Consider the following 20,580-nt stretch of genomic DNA (forward strand, 5'->3'; position numbering starts at 1 on the left):
AAGTAACTCAGTGAAAAAAAATGAAAATCAATTTAAAAATTTATATTAATTGAGCACATTATAACAAATATTTTTTCTCTTTTGTCTTTTTTCCGTAAAATTGTTAGTTCAACGTTTAAAAACATTTTCAAAAAAGTACAATAAGTTTTTACACAATAAAATTTCGACAGCACTTTGTAAAAAATCATACCAATTTTTTAAAAAGGCATTTTAAAATTTGAAGGTCTATTTTAAAATTTATTTCTTAAATTTTATCTGAGGTTATTTTATTCACAGATACATCGTTTCCAAAAATACCAAAAGTATTGAACAAATATTGAATTTCAAATTTATGTAATTTAAGAATAAAATATTATAATAATAAAATTTAAATGTTTAATGCCAATTTAAAAGTTTTATTTTTCCTTTTTAAAATGCATTTTTCAAAACTTCTCTACAATTTTTTTCCATATGCGAAATACTTTAAATTTTTGTAAAATACGAGAAAACACGCAAGTGTTCTGAAATTTATTAAATGGTACTGTGTATATATTCTAGGTTTCATCAGCGTATTTGAACTTTACTATCATATTAATTGAATATACAATTCGCTTAAAAGGACTATCATTGTTCCATTGGAAAGTTCCTTCAATCATGCACGAGATCAAAGTGGCAAAACGCAATAATTCACGCATCCGTCTTAGAACTGTCGTAATCGCTTACGTGCTCCAAAACATTCACCGCATTGCTTGACAATAGTGGGGATATGTTATCCGTAACGAATGATACCCAATTACGCGAAAAAAAGGCAGGAAAAGAACGTGATTTCATCACGGTCGCGAGTACAATACAATCGCTCCATCATTGCTAAACGTGTCAGCGCCAGCGTAAAGATCGACGATATACAGGGTGTTCAACACAAAAAGTTGAAACACGACAGTGATACCTTTATCAAAGATAAGTTAAGCGAGATTGTTTCTTTCAAAGAGCGACATGTTTCGTAAGTTACGTAACTTACATATCAATCGCGATTAAGAAAGTAATATCTTAATATCAATATCTTAATATCAATAATAACTTAATACCAATAATATAACGGAACAACTCGATTATTGACAGTTCGATACAATCAATTACAATATTATCTTGATCCTTTGTGAAAGTTTGAGCTGACAATGCTTATTATTTTCCTTCTCTGTGAATTATTCAAGTATAATCTAAATAATTCTAATGTAATGTATACATATTATATGTATGCCACGATAAAGCAGTCACGATAAATTATCTATCGTATGTCTTTTACATAGTAAATATGATGCAGACGATATGTAGACAGGTCACGTAGATGAGACTTTATAGTCTATCGTATACTTTGCAGTTCAACGCGATTCCCTTCCCATCATAACATCGTCGGTTCATTCAAAATACCGCAAGCAATATCGATCTTGAAGCTACATTTACTCATCCGTGTCGCGAGTAAATTTCAATCTGTCCGTACCATAAAGTTATAGAGAATAATACCGCTATAGTCGAGCATGAAATAGACCATGAAGAGATACTTTCAAGCATACAGCAAATTACTTTTAATATCTGATTACAAATCTATTTAACATGTATTTCATTAAGAGTACTTTAGAAAAAGAACACCGTTCTTCAGTAATGCTTTTTTTCCAAACTTTTAATCCATACGAAAGAAGACCGTGAAAAATATAACACAAATAAATCGAGTATCTTCGTAACTAAACATTGTATAATACTTTGTATAAAAAACATGTGATTGATTGTAGCCTTTACATTCACCATCGTGAAATAAATACATGAAAAATTCAATTTTATTCTCATAAATTCGCATAGTACTTTTAAGACAGATAACAAAAAAATTCTTAACGGCTCGTTATTTTAATGACGGTACCAATCATTTTCCACGTTTAGTAAAAATATTTAGTAAAAAATATTTTATATTTTTTTGTTACAAACGATTCACTAAGTCCTTGTTAAAATTTTGTACATTTTTAATATATCTGAGTGTTAACTTCAAATAATCGTGTTATTCGAATATTTTGGATTTAAATTGATGTGCAACATTTTGTAAAATAAAAATGACACAAGTAATGAGTAAGTGGACAAATAATATCAAATTATTATATGTTTTTGAAACATATAAATTCTAAAATAAAAATGGATAAAATGTATTAATTTCACATATTACAGATATTCAATTTATTAAAACGTGTTAAGTTAATATATTACAAATGTTAATTCTGATAAAAGAATATAACTGCTTACAAATTGCTCCGTTTGGAATTAATTTTTTATATGATACTTGTATTACTTTCTAACATATTCTTATATTAAATTAAGATAAAAATTTGAGTGGACCGTCTGGGACACGTGAAATGTATTAAATTCAACACAAATATTGTGTTCTAACCGGAAATATGTATGCGAAAGTTGATGACGCGAATAATGTAGCGATCAGGATATATCCTTTTCCAGAAGGTTGTCGCCGCTTCGAAACGCTTTCAGCGCTTTAACGCCTCGTTAAACGATACCTTTCGACGTCGACGACGACGACGACGACGATGTGCAACGACGGTATAAGGACGATGATGAGCACAACGGTGACAATGACGATGAGAAACGCTAATTACTCAGTGCGAGAACCGTTTCGGTTCACTCGACATCGTTATGTCGCCGACAATGGCCGATTATATCGCGGCGGGCGTACATACGCACTTGTCACTTCCGGTCTGCTCGTCCCGTCTCCGTTTATCGTTAATCAACTTAATTAATCGGAATCGCATTGCTCTCCGCGAACGCTTTTGCGCCTACATTAATGCGCGCGCGCTAATGGGAGCGATAATATCGTCCCGTCAAAGAGAAAATCTTTTTGTTCTTTATCAGGGTCTCTTCTGTCGCGCGCCGATAAAGCGAAAGGATCTTTATCCGCAATCTTTTAATTTAATTACTTGCAGGATTTCGTGCTGGAAGATTCGTTTTCCTTCTCTCTTTTGCGGCTAAAAAAAGTATACTCATTGCACTATTGGATCAAAAGAGCAATGGTAATCTAATTCCTTGAATAAAATAACACTTTGTTATTTTTAACTTTCATGTATGTCAAAATGTAAATCAAACCATTTCTGTGGTCAGTCTGAAAATAAGCAATGTCCATATTAGCATATGCACTTAGTAAATAATAAACTGAGTTTGAATCGAACACATTCGTGACCTGAATTAAATTGTTTAACTTTGTTGTTTTAATTAATGACATGTGAGTAAGAGTAAGTGACCTATAAAACTGATTAAAACTAACCCAAATTGGGTATAATTTGACTTTATAAATTTAACAGTGTATGAGGTAAAATTAACTTATGTAGATCTGATTAATCGCATTCAATTCGAGACGTGAAATTATAAATATAGGTAATTCATATATATGATACGTTGCAAATAATATGGAAATTCTAATTCGCATACACATATTGCATAATATAATATATAAATAAACAAATTCTTTCTCTCTCTCTCTCTCTCTCTCTCTCTCTCTCTCTCTCTCTCTCTCTCTCTCTCTTTCTGGTCTTATCTTTCCATATTATATATCAAACCTTGTTAGCTATTGTATCGAATCGATAACGATGAAATTTTATCGTTGATTTTTATCGAAATTATTTATACAAGCTAGCGCTAAAAAAGTTATTTTCTGTTGATAAAACGTTAAACAAATGACATTTATATTACGCCGACTGAATTCGGCAATGAGTTTAATTATCCAAATCAATATATGGCCTGGAATACGTAACTATAAATATGCAGCGTGCGGTTAGAGACACGGAATTATAAATACCTATGCGAAATTTACGGAAAGCCGTAAAGTTATAAATATTGATGATAACAGGTTAGAGCGCTTCGTTACGTACGTAACAGATATAAAAATTTATAGATTGTAGATTATAAATATCTGGAATTTTTTTTCAAATGTCAAAATTTTTTGTGAAATTTTTCTATGTAATAACTTCGTGTTCATTTAGAAAGTAAATAAATAGATAAAACTCAAATGCACACACATAGAGAGTACAACGCGAAATGAATATACAGATTGTGTATTTGATAAATATATATAAAATTTAAAAAAATATGCAATATTACGTATACAGATTCTTTGGACAGAAAAACGACGAGAGCACAGATTAATTCCGATATAATACCGTCCGCGTGATATATGTGCGCGTTGTATGTGCGCGTATCAGCGCGAAGGTATGCGTGCACGCATAACTCACGCCTATCTCGCTGGCCTTCCAAGCATGTCCGTGGTATACTATCGCGCCAGCAATTGTAAGCGGAGGGCAAAATGCTGTTGTTTTAAGTTTTGTAAAAAGAAATGAGAAAATGCAAGCTTTTCTTTATCAGTAAAAATTTGGTTTTTACACCAATAAAATATATAGCCCAAATACATTAAAGAAAATAAATTGCGTAAAAAGTAGATAAATATATCAATCTTGACAAGTCCAAAATAAAAGTAACACCTTATGTAAAAAAAAAGTTTCGTAAAAATCTATCGAAAAGATTTACATAGTTACTACGTTACCTCACTGCTAGATATATGCCGTCTCCATTTCGAGTGTCTCCATTAAAAATCGTCGAAATAAACATTGTTGCGCATGTGTAAAGCACCGTTATATTGCCGTGAATATATTACCAATATGTTATACCGGTATCTTTTGAATAAATTTACACAAGACTCACGAGAGAGTGAGAGAGGCCGAAAAATGAGAAGAGAAAATAATCGGGATCGATTAAAAAAAGACGATGTAAAATCAGAACGAAGGGAATTATCAGCGCAAAGAAGGCTCTCGATTTATAAGACTCCCGGCTCAATCGTTTTTTCATCACGCACCATTCTTGATGTCGGGGCGACCGTAAGGGCCATCGCGATGGATCGAATCGAGCACTTAAAGGGATTACCGCGCTGCGAGTATATCGCACGCCAGAAAAAAGAGAGAAAAAGAGAGAGAGGGAGTCACTTAGTTTAATGAAAAAATGAAACCAAGCTAAAGGCGAATTTACACGGTTCGATCTTGATGATTATCTCTCGTCCAAATCGGCCAAAATAAATGTATCGGATTAATGAGATTTCGTTCAGAATCTGTACGATGCATCTTTAACGCACCTTAATCACATCATATAATCATTTGAAGAGGATGAAAATAATAAATGTCGTAGCTTAAAAAAAATCGATTTTAAAATAACTATAATATATTCTTACGCAATCTGAATTTTTATTTTACAAAATACACGAAGAAAAATGAGTAATGATCTTACAAGACTATACATTTTAATTATTTGTGCCAAACTTATGACAAACTTTGCTTGCCTGAAAATAAAAATGTGTATGGAGATGTAAGGTAAAAAGTACATTCCCCAATTATAGTAAATACATTCAAATGATGATTTTATGTAAAGTAAATCATAATATTCTCAAGACTATAAGCACACATATACATACGACTCTCAAAAGACTATTATTCACTTATATTTTTTACCGCGCAGTAAAGTAAATTTTATCAGCACCAAGGCAAAAAATACTCGTCGATAAAGTAAATTCTACTACTGAGATGTGATAAATTTACTTTAAAAAATGTAAAAAGTATGTTACAGTATGACTATATGACGATCGCTGATTTACCAAAAGAGTAAAGTAAATTTTACATAAGGGTGTGTCTGTTCCCATATAAACCTGCCAATTCCATAAAATTTATAATATTATACTAGAATTGTAGCGTATATATTACTTTATATTTTTCTGCGTTTATCTGTATCGAAAAAATGATTTTGTTAAATCATTAAAAATTTTAATTATTTGTAGATACAGATTTGCAAATAATTTTGTTGAATCATCAAAATAATTACATAGGAAACTCAGGCATGAGGTACAATGCTATGAAAAATCTTGACATTCTAGCAACCACCAACTTGAGTGTCCTACATAAGTATTTTGATAGTCCAATAAAATTTCTATATAAAAGATCTATATTTAACTGAATTTTTTTAGATGTTTCGTGTAGAACGCTCAAGCTGCTTATTAGAATATCAAAACTTTTTGCAGCATTGCTTATCATGCTTGAGTTTTCTACATAATTATTTTAGTGATCCAACAAAACTGTTTTTGGGTTTTTTATTTAAAATATTTTTAGATACTTCGGCAAAATCGTCCTTTCCATGCAGTTCTAAATTTTATCATTTTTCCAATTTTATAAAATTATATTTTTCTTAAAAATTATATCACTCCAGCCTCTTATACCTCCTAGTGTTTATCCTTCTTACTAATTTTAAACCGACTTTTTTTTCTTCTTTCATCGTTTTGCTTTGAAATAACATTTACATAAAGTATTCTTTCAAGAGAGCGATCGTCGAAGATAAACCGTGTAAATTCGACTTAAGACTCGACAGGCTCCTTAAGGGACACTTCCCATCTCGACGTAAGCAGGCGTCGATGCGAAACGGAGGAAAACTTTTATTAAATCGGTCCTCGTGGAGTACGGGGGCCGATAATTACTAGAAGGAGCATCGTGTTCACGGGAGCGAAACGCCGTCGAGAGAAAACTTACGTAATCGCGATGCGCACTTTACGAGCGTGGCGGCTAAGCAATCCCGCGGATTTCGACCTGCGCAGCAGAGAAAGTACAAGAACAGATAGAAGATAGTTTTATACCACTGAATGAATAAGATTTGTGAAACCGAATTACAGCTATTAATCAACAACCGGAAAATAAGTTCCTTGTACTGAAATCATTAAACCGCGAATAAACAGAAGTTTATTTCTTTTGTTTAATTTTACTTCACTGTATTCGTAACACGTTAAAAACTTTGTTAGTCTATTTATAACAGAAATGCAACATATTTTCAGGACAATATGTTGCAGAATACGCGCATATGTTGCGTATAATAATATAATTTAAAAATTAAGTCATATAGTATAGCAGAAAAAATAACGTACGTTATTATTATTATGCGTATTTTGTATAAATGTACTCTAGTTTGACGAGATATAATCTGATGTGCTTAGTAATGTTTAATTTATTACGAGATCATCGCATCGATAATAATTCAAGATAAGGTAATACTGTTTACCACGTCATTGTCATTATAAGACCGTGATATAATTGAGAAGATGTATATATAGTATTATATCTAATTGGCATAGAGTAATACATATACACCGGATACATGCTATCCTCATAACTTCGCGGGCCGAACTATGCATCAGCGTTCTAATTAATCTAAACAATTAGCCACATCATATGATATCGCATCATCATGTCACGTAGCGCAGTGTTACGTCAATATCTATAATAAACTGCGCTGCATATCAGTTTCCATTAATTATAGCATAATTATAAGCATTCTAGCGAGGCACATTCCCGGCAATTTTGATGAATATAGTTGAGCGCATAACGTTGTCGCGCTAAATCAGAGGTGCGCAACTCAAATATTAATTCAGGCCGCACATCGTTTACATTGAAATTAGCTTGGCCGCAACATCAAGTGGTTATTTTATGATAATGTCACCATTGTGTATAATAATTGCTGCTAGACAGGGACTCGACTTGCAAACTTTGCCGCTCGTTGATGAGTTTCAAAAGTCGTGTTGTTATTATTTTAACTCTAGCAGCAGTATTAAATTGAGAACAGTGGATCTTACTGTAATTACGTTACAAAGTCTTCCTTTCCGGCTGCAGTATGCTATATAACGTGTTACGTCATTGGAGGAAAAGGAGGAAGTAAACTGTCATGTACGAAGAATCTCAGCGGCACAGAGTGCGCCTGCGTGAATTTATAGCCACCCTGTATTATCGTATACCATACACACCTACGTATAACGTTGTAACGTGGGCTGTACACATCGCGGATCTCTCTACGCGAGGTGACTAAACACACGAAATCGCGCTTCGTGCCTGGAAATTCTCAGATTCTCAATGGACAGGTCGTAAATCAACGAGACATAACGCGAAGGAACGCGGCGGCGCAACCGACGGTGCAACGATGCGTTTCATTATGCCAGCATTAGTAGCGGTCGTACACGCTCCCGCGGGCACGTGTGTGCGATGAATTAATATATTGTGCGGCTATATATGTACGCGTGCACACTTGTGTGTACGTGTGCACCGTGCAACCGTAATACATACTTAATTACCGTGAGCATGTCCGATAATCTGGAAGATTAGCGTGGCATGGCAAAGCTTGTTCTCGACTTCACGGCGAGCGCGCATTCGCCGATTACGTAAAACGATTAGCGGTTAATATCAATATCTTGTAGGTGAGATAACCGATAGCCCTTCCCCCCGCCCCCCCCCCTCCTCTCTCTCTTTCTCTCTGTCTGTGGTACTAACTCGAAAAGACAGATTGATTCACAAGAAGGTAACAACTTTAATAATCCTCCGCTCGCCGAAATCATATTTTTGACTCCCTCCTTCTGCTATTTGGATCTTTTTTGTTTAATCCAACTTTTTTTTTGCTGTTTTAAGTTTTCAAAACACGTGGAAAAATTCAGAGTTGTTTTTCAACACTATTATATTACCAAATGTGGCGTCGAGTGGCTCACCGCTCTGTGCGATTGACTCGCGATTTGTAGACCCGAGTTCAATCCCACGTGCGCCCAAACGCGATGATTTTTCGCGTTTAATGAGCCAAAAAATGGCTCCACCTGGTGATCAAAAGATCTATGATCATCAGCGCCGTTCGGATTCGGCGTTAAAAACTGTAGGTCCTATACATCAGTAGTATATCAGTAGATATTTGTCTCTAATATCTAACTGAGGTAGGATTCTGTGGACTAATCACCCACAAATCAGAAAAACTATCTGATTCGAGAAACGAATATAGGCCTCGGACAAAAGAGGTCTATAGACGTCCTATGCTCCACATAAGGAGATAAAAGGTGTCGTTATATTACCAAATAGTTTCTGAACTCAAATGTTATTTAATAAAAGTCGAAATTTAATCAAAAATAAGGATCAAATTTCATTTATGTCCAAAAAGACAAAAGGGTTTAATTAAACTTTGCGCTATTTAATTTTGAGAGAGTTTATTACGCGACAATTTTCAATTTATTGGATAAAATTTCTATTGTTAAAATACAGGTACTAAATACAGTAGAATTCACAGTAATCATTAAATAAACGGGACGTCAATCTGAGATATTTTAAGATGTGTCGACTATGAAAAAAAAATTTGAAAAACATTTATATATCCTATCTCTTCAATCGTAATCTTCCAGTACCTCGTGCCTTTTAAGGCAGTCGACATCACTCAAATTTTTTATTCAAATCAATATGTAAAAAATAAATAAAATACATTGTAACACTTGCGCTTAACAGAATCAGACGAATAAGTAATGATGCTCCTGTTTTCATACAATTTACACAATTTCCACTTTCGCACAAAAATAGGAAAATCATTTCTCTTCAAACTATCATATCAGCACAATACTACACCTTATCGCTTTGACCACAAGATTATCTCATTGATATCGAAACATCTGTATGAATCACTGAAAAAACCTGTGTGTGTGTGTGTGTGTGTGTGTGTGTGTGTGTGTGTGTGTGTGTGTGTGTGTGTGTGTGTGTGTGTGTGTGTGTGTGTGTGTGTGTGTGTGTGTTGTGTGTGTGTGAGTTCCGAAACGTTCGATATTTATTTTTACATTTTTATATATTTTTTATAATTTTATTTTAATGTTGTTTCTTAGTAATATTGTAAACTAGAAATTTATTAATTAAAACATCTCATTATCACTCGATTTAGACCGTTTTTCTTTTTATTTACTTTGCATTGCAAAAAAAAACAAGCGAAATCTAATTAAATAAAATACAATCCAACTTTTATTGTAGTAACAACTTATTGTTAAAAGTTTCACAAAAAATTCTTTCAGATTTTTATGATGTCCGGAACCATAAAAAATATATGCTATTTCCCTAGAGTGTAAACTATGATTGAAAATTTCGGAGTAGTGCTGGAAGATTAAATAACACCAATCATCTAACTAACACATTTCACTATTATTTGTAAAAATTACACGAAAAGGTTCCATCAAAAAATGGATTTACGTAATTTTCTCTCAGCAAGTGTTAGTTTATTCAAGCCAATTGTATTCGTGTGTTTTATTGCGTGCAGAAAATACTACAAAGAGACGGCCAACAATAATAAAACGTAAATATCATGGTTGCGTGTTTCTCTCTCTCTCTCTCTCTCTCTCTCTCTCTCTCTCTCTCTCTCTATCTCTCTCTCTCTCTCTCTCTCTCTCTCTCTCCCTCTCTCTCTTTCTACGTATTATCTACGATAGAGTTATTTTTACGGAGCCGATTCAACGACGCATCGTCATCTATATTTTCGTCGGTACTCGTGCCGTCAAGCACATTCCGTCCGTAATTACGCGATAAATAGTCCATAAAAGTATGCGTTCATATAAAACGCGTAGTAATAACGCTGTGTTGAACGGCCGGTCGTCGTGCATTATAATGGTCACTACGTGTAGTAGCATTAGCGACTACCTTAATCGATAGCGGCGGCAGTCGGTGTTTTAAATAGTATTTTAAACCCTCGTGCGCGGTCGTCGCACTTTTCTCTGGAACAGCAGGATATCTCGTAGTTCCTGTGGTAGTAGGAATTTCTCGTGCGAGCATGCCGTTAAACATCGACACTCAGCACGCTAACTTTCTAAAAACTTAAGACTGATTTCCGCACGATCATGTTGAAAGGTTAGAATAGGTAATTATTGCGCTGTCAGCAGGTAGTCAGACATCATGTGAATGCTCATCGTTAGTCGATTTTACGGGTATCCAGTTACAATAGACTTGCTTTCTTAGACATCACGATGAAGTCAAATCTCATCTTTCAAAAAATAAATATTTCGGAAAACTCGAGATAAAATACCTCGAGAGAAAGAATACCAGAGGTATTCTAAAGTGTTGTCATCACATATTATTGTCATCGTTAATAATAATGTGAGGGTAAATGTGTTTGCTTGTGAGACACGCTCCACGGTTCTGTACACTCGGAGTGATTTATAGAGAACGGCGTAACAGTTTTCTGTCGGGTCGTTGTCGGATTTAGTAAGCGGAGTGTATGGTGCAAAAATACGCGAGTTTCGCAAGCAACGGAAAAGAGAAAAACAAAAGCAAAAGCAACGAAAGGCATTTCGAATGCGCGAAGCGCATGGTAACGTTACCATTCCGGAGTTAATACCGCTGCTGCTAGTCGCGCGGCACGGGAATGTTTTATTCCACGGCAAATCCCGCGCGCCCGAGAACGCGTCGCGTTTATAACCGGCCGGCCGGCGCGGCGCGGCGCAGGTCGGGCCGCCGGCTCGTAAAGAGAAGCCGAGGCGGAACATTACGCGCCGCGCACAATATCCCCGGCGCGTATCTCGTTGTACGCGTATCAGATTGGCGCGGCGCGGCGGGCGCGCGAGTGAATGCCATTTCTGTATGTTAAAAGGAAAGGAATAAGGGCCTCGTGCCGCCGATACATCCGACGGCATTACTCCGACTAAACGGGTATATATGCATACGGGAGACCTCGATATCTGCTTTGCGTATCGCACGTACGATGCACTTAAAAAACGATAAAGTACGAATATAGCGACGATCAATCATATGTTCGATGGTATCGCACGAACTAATAAAAGGCATCAATCTGTTATTTCGCATTTTGATTAATTAATGGCAGCTCTCTCACACTGTTAATTTAATACCTCAGGCAATCCGCTCCATTCGAAAATATATTTTTAGGAAATCGAGTAATGTAGTTATTACTCAAAGAAATGTTTATTTTCTCTGGCGATATTTTATAAATCAAAATCAACAAAAAATATTCTGTTTGTGAATATTAAAAATATACTATAGAAACATTTTATATTTGTGTCAGAAACGATCCACTCGAGTCTTTTGTAAAATTTTATGTTGAATTTTTAACATATTTGGATTAATTTAACATAATTTGATTGTTATTTAAATCTTTTGTGTTCACATATTTATTTTATAGTACCAAAATAACGAAATTTACAAATAAGTCGATAAACAACATAAAATATTTTAAAATGTAAATCCTAATATGAATGAATAATAAAATACATATTTAACATATCATAAATGTTAATTTTTTTATATAATATTTGTGTTACCTTCTAAGTTCATCTTGTGTTAAATTAACGTAACAATTTGAGTGTACATTTGAGACACACGTGAAGTATGTTAAATTTAATACAAATTTTCCAATTATATAATATACATTTAGATTAGAATAAATTAATATTTTATATAATATAGATTAAAACATTAATTTAAATAATATTATTACTATTATTGTTTTGTACTTATTGGGCCTTATTTTATATTATTTTAATATTTTAATATATATCTTATTTAAGTAATAATTATATTACTTAAGAAAAAGATAGTTGTGTGTAATGTTAAAATATTAATTATTCAGAATAATATTTTAATCTATTAATCTAAATGTTTATTACTTCATATTTACAAAAACAATATTTCTCATTGATTTTGATTTATAAAATATCGCGAGAAAAAGTAAACATTTCTTATTCTTTTAATTATATACTGAAAAAAATATTTGTGTGAATTACATGATTTTATGCTGAGTTTTTTTTCCAATCCAGTATATAATCAAGTAATATTCCAGCTCACACGGAAAATTACAAATTTAATTTTACATGCAATATGTATTTACGAGATTCCATTTTGTATGTAAAAAATTCGATTGAACATCCACGGCGCGGCGTTTTTCTTGGTGCGCTCGCGCCGAGTACAGATTCTGATTGTTTACAATAATCACACAATAAATGTAAAATCATAGAATAAACGTAATATTTTATTTTTTTTGTAATTTCGCATGAAATTGTTTTTTTTCAATTTATGCATTGTAAAAATAATGAAATTTAAAACTACAAGTTATTTTTACATAAAAGTAATACATTCACATATATTTCACCATTAATATGTATTTTTACTTTAAAACAATCTAGAAAAGGAAATTCCCTTCATTGTACCCATATATACGCGAACTTTGCTACACAAAATTATAATAGAGAGCAGAGTTTATTGACAAATGTGACCAATTATGAGCTAGAAAATAATACACGTTTAACCCGTCATTCTGTGTAAACCTTTTTAACCAATAAAAGTTGCCTGAATCTTCTGAACTCAAAGCTATGAATTGCCAAGAGAGAATTCAGAAATGTAGATTGCCAAGTTTACTGTACACTTTTATCTCTCAAGTACAATAATACGCGCGATAAAAGAGATCGTATTTTTCAATATACGAAAGGAAAGAACGGCGGATGCGAGTTTCGCTTCACTTTCAAGTAAACTTTATACACGCTGCAGAAGTTTATTCAAGAAGGTAAGGTATCTCCCCTTATTCTCAATATAGAATTCTCGAGTCTCGTGCACGCGCGTCAAGTACCGCTCCCACGCAGCCGGACGGCGACACGCGTGAGTAACCGCGTACCTACGCAACGTATTTCGCTCGCGAGTGCGAGCGCGTGCGAGCGCAAGCTCCGCCTTGAATGAATCCTCGTCGTCGCCTCGAGCGAGACTCGTGCGTCGTCTACATGCACGCACGCGTGTCTGTGTGTGCGTGCGTCACTGCATGCTCGAACGCAGACGCGCGTCGTGAAAACGAACGTATCCGCCGCTGATGGAGGACTGTTAACGCCGAACGGCGATTATTCGCCGTTATTTCGTTATTGCGCGAATCACGTTTTATTGAAGGGATCTCCACTCTATTATCCCGACGAGTATTTTCCATTCGACATTTCCGCCCGAGTTATCGTCGGTATCGATATCAAAGGTGAAATGCCGGCGCCAAGAATATACCTCGAGCCTTACAACAGCAAATCAAAACGACACGCGGAAAGTATGCCGGAAATTTATTCGCGCGTCTCGGATAGATATCGCGAATAACTATGTATATATATATATATATATATATATTTCCCAGGCTAGATGCAAGCGAGGCGTATCGATATACCTCTCTCGTTCGTATCGATCACCATATTCCCACGTTTATTCCCTCCGTTCCTTATATCGTGTTTTACACCTCTACGATTCGAATACGTGAAAGCAGAAATTCTCTCTTACGATGACTCGGGGTCTCTACATTTTGAATGCGAATTATGTGTGTGTTTGTGTGCGTGTGTCGATGCGTGTGCGTGCGTGCTTGCGGCAGGCGTGACTATCGTGTTCGCGTTTGCCCGCGAGAGACACATGCGGCCGGTGGTCGTCCGCACGCACGCACGCACACACACATGCGTGGTCACGGTAGACCAGCACTCTCACGCGATATCAGGGACTTCGCGGAGAATTGAGTTTGTTGAAATAACCTTTTCGCGAGAGAGCCGCATTCGCGCAACGCAAACTGTTATTCGACAGGAATCCGAAAGCCCGCAATGGTTAACAGTAGTTTTTTTTAAGTAATACACGCAAACGGGTTCTCATTTATCACGGACGCTCGCTCACTTTCCATCCGATTTATCAACAAATCGATGCGATTAAATCACACTTGAGATAATCATATCTATGTGCTTATGCCTGACTTACAGTTGGAATCATTCATGAGAAACTAGGTATAAATATAATATAATATAATAAATATATATCGCTCTTTTGCTTCTTTTGCTATCTTTAAATAATATTTGCAAGGTGTGTTTAATATTTGTAAATGTATTTAAAAAATTTATATACGTATAAAAATATTATAAATTATTTAATACTAATACTATAATAGTTTTTCGAAGAAAAAGTGGGATAAGAATAATGAATTAATCGTGTGTGTGAACTAACTTATAATTTTCTAGAAAAAAGGGAAAGCTATCCTTCAATTGGATAGAAAATTATTTATTAGATAATCAAATATAATATCAGTAGCAAGAATATGTTCATAACATAATCAAATGTTATTTTTTGTCATTTTGTTTTAAAATTCTTTAAAAAAATTATAAATTTTTAAAATTGTGATAATGATAATTTTTTTTTAACTCTCGAATTTTTAATCCTATTGATACGTAAATTTCATGTGCATGAAAATAAGCTACTTTTAATTAATATAACATAAGATTTTCGTATATTTTATACTTTTAATGACAAAATATTAATAATTTTGGTCTTTATAAACACAAAATCTAATTACTAATTTAAAAGAAAAGAAAGAATAAACAAATTATCAAATATGGATATAGACTATATACTTATAATCTCTTCTCATAAAATTTGAATAGAATAAAATAATAATACAATATAATAATACAAAAGATTACTTAAAGATTAAAATTACTTATCATATTCTCTGTTACACCACCCAGGAATCCAAACTGATATATAATGGAATGAATTTTTGCTTGTCTACGTTTGTTTTAGCTTTTAGCATAGCAAATTAGACTACCAAGACCACCAAAGGCATAGCTTAGCGACCAATGACCTCGCTCACTCGCACGTAAAATTCGTAAAAAATTTACACACGATAGCATTCCACATAACGTTAAATCACCCTTTTTAAGTTGCAATAATTTTTTAATAAAGTTAAAATCGAGTTCTCTTTTGATAATTAACAGACTAATGTTTACTTAACTCAGGGCAATAACTCGAAAATCACATTCAAATGTAAACCAATCATTGACGTACACGTTTCAATAGAAAAGGAAAAAAATTGTTTACCGTTATACTGTATTTGTGTTTTGTTAACCGCGCTATATTCTCATTTGTCTGGTTTAGTTAAATTTGTTTTCACGTTTTTTTTTTATATTGTGTTACTTTTAAAATAAAAAAGCAATATATGAACACATAAATTTGTCAAGATAATAAATCGATAATACGTAACAATCCTATAATCGAAAAAAATAGAAACGCGTCATTCTGAAAGGCTACGTTTTTGCACGCCTGTATTCAAATTCGCAAAAACGAGGAAGTTTGCTCATTAGGTAATCTCTACGAATTTATTCGTGTATACGTTGAATGAGCGATAACGACAGTTAATCAACCGTTAAACACACTAACTATACTAACGCATTCTCGTGAGCAGGATTATTGCATTAACGCTTTAATAAATATCATTATCGCCTTCAGTTTAGGCAGGTAAATTTCGAATAAATCTGAAATTTACCTGCGCGAAGCAAAAACTGCCTCGAGTTCCCGCGCTATAAGTCTTTTTAGGCTTATTGTTAGTTAATAATCGATATATCAACGTGCCGAGGCTATTGGAGCGACCAGAGCACAACGTATTGCTACACAGAGAGAGAACCAGAACACCAGAAGTCACTTACATACACAGGCACGTTGTAAAGGCAGCGGCCGCCTGTTCTCACACACACACACACACAGACACGTAGTTACACGTATAGCCTGCTGAGAGAGGCACTAAGTGTGTGTGTGTGTGTGTGTGTGTGTGTGTGTGTGTGTGTGTGTGTGTGTGTGTGTGTGTGTGTGTGTGTGTGTGTGTGTGTACGTCACGTTGAGTATTCAAAGATGAGAAAGATCGAAAACGAGAGAGAACAGCGCGTCCCAATTAATCTTGATCCCGACAAAAAGAACAGAGAGTGCACTACGACGGTACTTAACTCCAAGCGGTCCTCCGAGCAAATTTTAATACATAATCACGGTATTTACAGTTCAAAATTAAGATGGCGTAAACAAAGATGGCGCGCGCGATCAAACAACCACCGGGGGGGGGGGGGGGGGGGGGGGGGAGGAAAAAAATTGACTTTGCGAGAAAAGGGAAGGGTTAGCCAAGTTCACGTAACTTCTCTCAGCGAGATACGAAAGAGAAGGAGAATCACTACTCACCGTTGCCGCGTGTCGGCGAGGGCAGGCAATACACCCGAACGATGACCGGCGGGGCGCTCCTCTCTCTCTCTCTCTCTCCACCGCGAGGTCTACGTCCCCGTCCGTGGCTCTTCCTCCCGTGTATCCTCTCACTCCCGTGTTAAGCGTATTAGATCCCGGGGTATCTCCTCTCTCGTTGCGTATAATCCAACCGTTCGTCGCTGCCGGCTGCGGCTCGTCGCTGCTCGCCGCGAGCTTCACCTCGCGACCCTGTTCTCACGCACGTACACACATACACACAGAGGACAGAGGCACTGCCGTCACTGCCGCCACCGCCGCCGCCGTCGCCGCCGCCGCCGCCAAGGAACTCGTCCCGGACTCGTTGTTCTCGCGCCGCGACGGATACACACCCCGATCGAACGCGCGACCGCCAAGTCGCGGAGCGCAACCCGCGTCGATTACACCGCGTGCTCCGATTTTTTGTTCGCCGTTTTCCTCACCTGTCGCTATCTCACTCCCTTTTCGCCCCGGCTGCTCCCGTCGGCGCCTCTCACCTCCCCCCTACAACCGCCGCGCTCTTCTTCTCTCGCACGCGCCTCAGCTCCGGTCCCTCACTCCTTCCGTTCTCGCCCGTGTGTGCGTGCGTGTGTATATGTCGCGCACCGCTCCTCCGTTACGCCCGGTAAACACGAAACACGCAGGGCACACAAGCCACTCCGCGGCCGGCGGCGTGCCGAGGACGCGACGGTTCGAAACGAAAAGGGAAAGAAAAAAGAAAGATACGCCGAGAGGAAAGGTCTCGCGGTAATTTCCCGGCGGTTCTTCCGCCACCTGAAGTTCGCTCCGTCTCTCGGCCAACCGTTACGAATGTTGCGCGGCGCACACGCACAAACGTATACAAACAAACAACGCCCGTGTCTCCGGTAAGCCCCGGCGGAGCACGCACACCTACGCCGCGCGTTGTATCATACTTTTTTTTATCTCTTTCTCACTTTCTATCTCCGTCTGCACTGCACTTTCTACGTGTTGCGTTCGCTCTCTCTCGGTCGAGTCGCCCGGGCTGCGCGCTCTCTCTCTCTCTCTCTCGCGCGCGCGCCCCCCCTGCTGCCCCCTCTATATCCTTCTCGCTCAGTTGCTCTTCGTAGAACCGACACTGCTACCAACCCGTCTCCTCCTCCACCAACGACTCGCACTCACACACGCGAAAAACGATGCCGAAGTGTATACGGCCAAACAGTCGCGCTTGCGAACGCAACGGGCTGCTCCTTCTTGCCCGCCGTCGTCGGCGACGCCGTAGAGAGAAGCACGTCCTACACTCTCGCACTCACACAAAACACGCACACACGCGCACGAACGCACTTTTCTCCGTTTCGTCGTTCTTCGTTCGCTCGGTCGTTCTCCTCTCGCGCGAGAGTGGGACACACCCGGGTGGTTTTCGTCTCGGTTGTCGTCCGCGCAACGGTGGAGCCAGACGCCCGCGATTCGAGGGCCGCCCGGTGTGACACGGTTAGTGTTTGCGCCGCGACACGAGTATAAGATACGCGCACCGTAAGGCCGCGGATTTCGCGGGACCGCACCGCGAGACAAGACACACGGAAAAAAAGACGTACAGAGGAGACACCGCGCGTCTCCGTTCTTGTCGCAAAGCACTCACGGCGGACCGCAACACATGGCTACGACGGGGCCACCGCCGAGATCGGGACTGCTCGGTGGCGCTCGGTCGCGCCCGTCGCCGTCGATCCAGGACCGTCGCGTCGGCGCCAAGTTCCTAGCGCCTGGCGCGACCGCCCCGCGAAACGTGCACTTCTCGCGGTCGAATCGATCCCCCTCGCGTCTTGATAGCGGATCTCTTTTCCTCATTTCTACACTGAGAAGAGAATCTATTTCAAAAAAAATGTTTCTTCCTTTGTATTCAAAAGAATTATTTCTTTGGATCAATAAAAATTTCTAATTTTTTTTATACGAGCAAAAATATTTCTTTGGAATTAAGATTTTTTTTCAGTATAGGGGAATAAGAAATTAATACGTTCAAATGGGCGATGTAAGACCCAACGCGGGTACTGGCGCGGAAAGGAATAAATAATTTAAAATAAGATAAATGTTACATTACGTGCTTACAGATTTCAAATAATTGCAATATAGATTTCTAAATTACAATTCGTGTTATTACATTACTTATATGTTTCGATTTTCTTATCGAGCCCTCTTCGGATTCTAAAAACGTATAATACGGAATAATAGAAAAATATTCTAGCAATTCTCTCTCATGTTGAATCACTTTCAGAGCATAATAAAAATTACTCACAAGACGGTTATATAACCGTGTGGAAAGAACTTCTGGAATTCGCTAATAAATTCCTTCACAAGGATGATTATGCCTAAGCAAATTATTATGAATTAAGCCTGTCCAATTTGAGCTCCGAAATCAAAATGAAAATCCATCGATGCACAAAAATTCAATATGAATAAGAAATTTGAAACTATAAAGTGTTGATACGCATCTAAGTAACGCTTATCAATATTTACAATCTGAGATCTTACTTACATTGAACTTTTTACGTTGATGGTTTCGCGTTTTGGCTCCGGAGCTCAAATTAGACAGGCCTGTTATAAACTTACAGAAATACGAGCAATCCTCGTGAATGCAAAATGACAAATTTATTCAGAGGAACAAAGATAGCTTCGAATTGTCGAAGATTCTCTTTCGGCGTCTCGAGTTGAATTACCTCGTGGAGTATACTGACAAAGATAAGACCAGAAGTATAAACACAAAATGTAAAAAAGTAGTTTTTTTGCTCATATTAAAAATCTCAAACTATGGTTTCTTAGTTTTTTAAAATTAACAATGAATATAAAAATTTTAATCATCGTATAGATTAGTCACTGGAAATGTGATAGATCTCAGGGAAAAGAAAAAAAAATTGAGTATTACAATGTTCTAGAACCAATTGACTTTTTTCCGATATATAGATTATTAATAAAAACAATTCTCAAATTAATGCGTTATTATCATCTCAACAATGCAGACAATAACGTCGTACTTGGGATCGCATTAATTTTATATTAATACCGTCTAAGCATCAAATTAAAAAAAAAAGTCAATTAACCTTGAAATATTATAAACACTTAACTATTTTCCTCTTTTTCCTAAAATGTATTATCATACCAAGTAATTAATCTCCGATGGCATTAAAATTTTTATATTTTTTTATATATTTATTTTTGAACAAAGTAAGGAGTGTCTAAAATCTCGATACTTTTTTTCCTATTGAATTGCGTTTTAGGAAATAACTAGAACTGCTCACAGTATTGCTGGTAATTTGCTAAAACGCAAGCAACCAGTAAAAAAATATAAACTTCGTGTGCCGCAGACTTTAGCTATATAGGGTTTGGGATTTTTAATATGAGCATCAACAATTATCATTTACAACAAATCGCGTTTCAAACACGCGTTTTAATTTTTGGTCCTCCTCTTATAAGAGAAAAGCGTTTTGTACTTATTGTAGCATTATATGCTCAATAAAATAATTATGGTTAGGAATTTTATTTTTATAATTATTATTATTACAAGCATAATGTTAATAATAATAATAATAATATTATTATATTTGTAAAACAACGACGAATGTAAAGTGTTCCCAAGAACAGGCAAATTATATTTGTAGTCTTATAGACCAAAAAATATGTTTATTGCGGCATCAGAAATTTACAATCATTTTCGGTGTCAACTTATCTACTGTCAATTGCAATTTTTAAAGTGTAATCGTAGAAG

The 20,580-nt window shown here is 36.5% G+C and overlaps 1 protein-coding gene across 1 annotated transcript in view; it reads right to left on the reverse strand.

Moving 5' to 3' along the window:
• LOC108779348 (zinc finger protein 608) overlaps positions 1-18,441 on the reverse strand; it is a 188,538-nt gene extending 170,097 nt beyond the window's left edge. The window contains 1 exon segment of the mRNA XM_018546744.1: positions 16,830-18,441. The gene's annotated coding sequence lies outside the window, so the exon portion shown is untranslated.
• Positions 18,442-20,580: the final 2,139 nt, after the last annotated feature.

The sequence above is a fragment of the Cyphomyrmex costatus genome, unplaced genomic scaffold (genome assembly GCF_001594065.2).
Source record: "Cyphomyrmex costatus isolate MS0001 unplaced genomic scaffold, Ccosl1.0 scaffold583, whole genome shotgun sequence".
Classification (NCBI taxonomy): domain Eukaryota; kingdom Metazoa; phylum Arthropoda; class Insecta; order Hymenoptera; family Formicidae; genus Cyphomyrmex; species Cyphomyrmex costatus.